Raw genomic sequence first — 6,185 nt, 5'->3', positions numbered from 1 at the left:
CTCCCATCACAAAAAAATGAGATGACAAAAAAATATGTTACAGACAAAGGAGCAAGGTAAAAACCTACAAGACCAAATAAATGAAAAGGAAATAAGCAACCTACCTAAAAAAAGAATTCAGAGTAATGATAGTAAAGATGATCCAAAATCTCGGAAAGAGAATGGAGGCATGAGTCAAGAAAATACAAGAAATGTTTAACAAAGACCTAGAAGAACTAAAGAACAAACGAAACAGTGACGAACAACACAATAACTAAAATGAAAAATACACTAGAAGGAGAACATCTGAGGCAGAACAACTCAGCAGAACAACTGAGGCAGAAGAGCGAATAAGTGAGCTGGAACATAGAATGGTGGAAACAACTTCCAAGGAGCAGAATAAAGAAAAAAGAATGAAAAGAATTGAGGACCGTCTCAGAGACCTCTGGGACAACATTAAATGTACCAACACTTGAATTATAGGGGTCCCAGAGGAAGAAGAGAAAGAGAAAAGGTCTGAGAAAATATTTGAAGATATTATAGTCGAAAACTTCCCTTGTATGGGAAAGGAAATAGCCACCCAAGTCCAGAAAGCACAGAGTCCCATACAGGATAAACCCTAAGAGAAACATACCAAGACACATATTAATCAAAGTAACAAAAATTAAATTCAAAGAAAAAATATTAAAAGCAGCAAATAACATACAAGGGAATCCCCATAAGTTTATCAGCTGATTTTTCAGCAGAAACTCTGCAGGCCAGAATGGAGTGGCAGGATATATTTAAAGTGATGAAAGGGAAAAACCTACAACCAAGATTACTCTACCCAGAAAGGATCTCATTCAGATTTGACAGAGAAATCAAAAGCTTTACAGACAAGTAAAACTAAGAGAATACAGCACCACCAAACCAGCTTTACAACGAATGCTAAAGGAACTTCTCTAGGCAGGAAACACAAGAGAAGGAAAAGACCACAAAAACAAACCCAAATCAATAAGAAAATGGTAATAGGAACATAACATATCAATCATCATGTTGAATGTAAATGAATTAAGTGCTCCAACCAAAGACACAGATGGACTGAATGGATACAGAACCAAGACCCGAATATATGCTGTCTACAAGAGACCCAGTTCAGACCTAGGGACACATACAGACTGAAAGTGAGGGGATGGAAAAAGATATTCCATGAGAATGGAAATCACAAGAAAGCTGGAGTAGCAATACTCATATCCGATAAAATAGAGTTTAAAATAAAGACTGTTACAAGAGATAGGGAAGGACACTACATAACAAACAAGGGATCAATCCAAGAAGAAAACATAACAATTATAAATATTTATGCACCCAACATAGGGAGCTCCTCAATACATAAGGCAAACGCTAACAGCCATAAAAGGGTAAATCAACAGTAACATAATAATAGTGGGAGTCTTGAACACCTTACTTACACCAATAGACAGATCATCCAGACAGAAAATAAATAAGGAAACACAAGCTTTAAAAGACACAATAGACCAGATAGACTTAATTAATATTTATAAGACATTCCACCTGACAGCAGAAGAATACACTTTCTTCTCAAGCGCACACAGAACGTTCTCCAGGATAGGTCACATTTTGGGTCACAAATCAAACCTTGAAAAATTTAAGGAAATTGAAATCGTATCAAGTATCTTTTCTCACAACAAAGCTATGAGATTAGAAATCAATTACGGAAAAAAACTGTAAAAAACACAAACACATGGAGGCTAAACAGTGTGCTGCTAAATAACCAAGAGATCACTGAAGAAATCAAAGAAGAAATGAAAAAAATACCGAGAAACAAATAACGAAAACATGACAATCCAAAACCTACAGGACGCAGCAAAAGCATTTCTAAGAGGGGAGTTTATAGCAATTCAAGCTCACCTCAAGAAACAAGAAAAATCTCAAATAAACAATGTAAGCTTACACCTAAAGCAACTATAAAAAGAAGAACAAAGAAAATCCAAACTTAGTAGAAGGAAAGAAACCATAAAGATCAGAGCAGAAATAAATGAAATAGAAATGAAGAAAACAATAGCAAAGATCAATAAAACTAAAAGTTGGTTCTTTGAGAAGATAAACAAAATTGATAAACCTTTAGCCAGAATAATCAAGAAAAAAAGGGAGAGGACTCAAATCAATAAAATTAGAAATGAAAAGGAGAAATTACAACTGACACCGCAGAAATACAAAGGATCGTAAGAGACTACTACAAGCAACTATATGCCAATAAATAGGACAACCTGGAAGAAATGGACAAATTCTTGGAAAGGTACAACTTTCCAAGACTGAACCAGGAACAGTTAGAAAATATAAACATATCAATCACACATAATGAAATTCAAACTGTAATTAAAAATCTTCCAACAAACAAAAGTCCAGGACCAGATGGCTTCACAGGCAAACTTTATCAAATATTTAGAGAAGAGTTAACACCTATCCTTCTCAAACTCTTCCAAAAAATTGCAGAGGGAGGAACACTCCAAAACTCGTTCCACAAGGTCACCATCACCCTGATAACAAAACCAGGCAAAGATATCACAAAAAAAGAAAATTACAGACCAATATCACTGATGAACATAGATGCAAAAATCCTCAACAAAATACTAGCAAACAGAGTCCAACAACACATTAAAAAGATCATACACCATGATCAAGTGGGATTTACCCCAAGGATGCAAGGATTCTTCAATATACGCAAATCAATCAATGTGTTACACTGTATTAACAAATTAAAGAATAAAAACCATATGATCACCTCAATAGACACAGAAGAAGATTCAACACCCATTTATGATAAAAACTCTCCAGAAAGTGGGCAGAGAGGAAACATACCTATGTATGAACATACCGTACATAATAAAGGTCATATACGACCAACCCACAGCAAACATCATTCTCAAAGGTGAAAAACTGAAAGCATTTCCTCTAAGATCAGGAACAAGACAAGGATGTCCACTCTTGCCACTATTATTCAACACAGTATTGGAAGTCCTAGCCACAGCAATCAGAGAAGAAAAAGAAATAAAAGGAATACAAATTGGAAAAGAAGTAAAACTGTCACTGTTTGCAGATGACATGATACTATACATAGAAAATCCTAAAGATGCCACCAGAAAACCACTAGAGCTCATCAATGAATTTGGTAAGGTTGCAGGATACAAAATTAATACACAGAAATCTCTTGCATTCTTATACACTAACAACAAAAGATCAGAAAGAGAAATTAAGGAAACAATCCCATTTACCATCGCAACAAAAAGAATAAAATACCTTGGAATAAACCTACCTAAGGAGGCAAAAGACCTGTATTCAGAAAACTATAAAACACTGATGAAAGAAATAAAAGATTACACAGATGGAGAGATACACCATGCTCCTGGATTCAAAGAATCAATATTGTGAAAATGACTATACTTCCCAAAGCAATCTACAGGTTCAATGCAATCCCTATCAAAGTACCAATGGCATTTTTCACAGAACTACAACAAAAAATTTTACAATTTGTATGGAAACACAAAAGACCCCTAATAGCCAAAGCAACCTTGAGAAAGAAAAATGGAGCTGTTGGAATCAGCCTCCCCAACTTCAGACTACACTACATAGGTACAGTAATCAAGACAGTATGGTACTGGCACAAAAACAGAAATATAGATCAATGGTACAGGATAGAAAGCCCAGAGATAAACCTACTCACCTACGATTACCTAATCTATGACAAAGGAGGCAAGAGTATACAATGGAGAAAAGACAGCCTCTTCAATAAATGGTGCTGGGAAAACTGGACAACTACATGCAAAAGAATGAAATTAGAACACTACCTAAAACCAGACACAAAAATAACCTCATAATGGATTAAAGACCTAAATGTAAGACTGGACACTATAAAACTCTTAAAGAGAAAACATAGGAAAAACACTCTGAAATAAATCACAGCAAGATCTTTTATGACACACCTCCTAGAGAAATGGAAATAAAGACAAAAATAAGCAAGTGGGACCTAAACTTAAAAGCTTTTTCACAGCAAAGGAAACCATAAACAAGATGAAAAGACAACTCATAGAATGGGAGAACATATTTGCAAATGAAGCAGCAGAGAAGGGATTAATCTCCAAAACATATAAACAGCTCAGGCAGCTCAATATCAAAAAAACAAACAACCCAATCAAAAAATGGGCGGAAGGCCTAAACAGACATTTCACCAAAGAAGACACACAGATGGCCAAGAGGCACATGAAAAGATGCTCAACATCACTAATTTTTAGAGAAATGCAACTCAAAACTACGAGAAAAAAAAAAAAACTACAATGAGGTATCACCTCACACCAGTCAAAACAATCATCATCAAAAAATCTACAATAAATGCTGGAGAGCGTGTGGAGAAAAGGGATCCCTCTTGCACTGTTGGTGGGAATGTAAATTGATACAGCCACTGTGGAACAGTATGGAGGTTCCTTAAAAAACTAAAAACAGAACTATCATATGACCCAGCAATCCCACTACTGGGCATATACCTTGAGAAAAACATAATTCAAAACGACACATGTACCCCAATGTTCATTGCAGCACTATTTCAATAGCCAGCCAGGACATGGAAACAACCTAAATATCCATCAATAGATGAATGGATAAAGAAGATGTGGTGTGTGTGTGCACGCACGCATGTGTATATATGCACACACACACACACACACACTATATATATATATATATATATATATATATATATAAAATGGAATATTACTCAGCCATAAAAATAAATGAAATTGGGGCTTCCCTGGTGGCACAGTGGTTAAGAATCTGCCTGTGAATGCTGGGGACACGGGTTAGAGCCCTGGTCTGGGAAGATTCCACATGCTGTGGAGCAGCTAAGCCTGTGTGCCACAACTACTGAGCCTGTGCTTTAGACCCCGCGAACCACAACTACTGAAGCCCGCGTGCCACAACTACTGAGCCTGCGAACCACAACTACTGAGCCTGCGTGCCACAACTACTGAAGCCTGCACACCTAGAGCCCATGCTCCACAAAAAGAGAAGCCACTGCAATGAGAAGCTTGCACACCACAATGAAGAGTAGCCCCCGCTCGCCACAACTAGAGAAAGCCCACGCGCAGCAACTAAGACCCAATGCAGCCAAAAATAAATAAATTAAAAGGATAAAGAAAATAAGCCTTAAAAAAAAAAAAGAAATGAAATTGGGTCATTTGTAGAGATGTGGATGGATGTAGAGTCTGTCACACAGAGTGAAATAAGTCAGAAGGAGAAAAACAAATATTGTATATTAACACATATATGTGGAATCCAGAAAAGTGGTACAGATGAACATATTTGCAGGCCAGGAATAGAAACGCAGAAGTAGAGAACAGACGTGTGGACACAGAGGGGGAAGGGGAGTGTGGGATGAATTGGGAGATTAGGTTTGACATAAATACAGTACCATGTATAAAATAGATAGCTAGTGGGAACATGCTGTAGAGCACAGGGAGCTCAGCTTGGTGCTCTGTATTAACCTAGATGGGTGGGATGGGTGGGGAGGGAGGTCCAAGAGGGTGGGGATATATGTATACATATAGCAGATTCACTTCACTATACAGAAGAAACTAACACAACATTGTAAAGCAATTATACTCCAATAAAAAATAAAATTAGTTTCTAACATTACCCACAGGCTCAGATATTTGTCCCATCACAGGTCTCTCTTCTTAAAATCTATTCACCAAATAACAGTCATTGGAAGAACAACAAGCAAAGGCCCAAATATAAAAACAATTATTCACATGAAACTCCAAAAAAGGAGCTTTGTCATTAAGAAAGGTAGAATACATAAAATAGACTATAAAGATATCCAGGAACTGTCCAGTATCCAGATATCCAGTAGGAAAATCCCAACAAATACCACATTTTCCAATTGTCCCTTAACACAGAATAAAACTATAAAAAATTAAACCTGACTATGCACATATCAGAAATACAGTTCAATTCACCCATGGATCCAACAGACTTCAAAATGGGAAGAGAAAATATTAACTGATTCAAGGAAAAAGCACTGCCTTTTAATGTTATGTACTAGTGTTGAAAGATGACTTGCAGAATTATATCACCCCAATATTCATTTTTGAAACTAGTAGAAACCCACACTCCAATGATATACTTTAAGAAAGAGGCTTGATAAACAATAT

The sequence above is a fragment of the Monodon monoceros genome, unplaced genomic scaffold (assembly GCF_005190385.1).
Source record: "Monodon monoceros isolate NGI ecotype Baffin Bay Population unplaced genomic scaffold, NGI_Narwhal_1 Super_Scaffold_12, whole genome shotgun sequence".
NCBI classification, from domain to species: Eukaryota; Metazoa; Chordata; class Mammalia; order Artiodactyla; family Monodontidae; genus Monodon; species Monodon monoceros.
Note: the sequence above shows the minus strand (reverse complement) of the source record.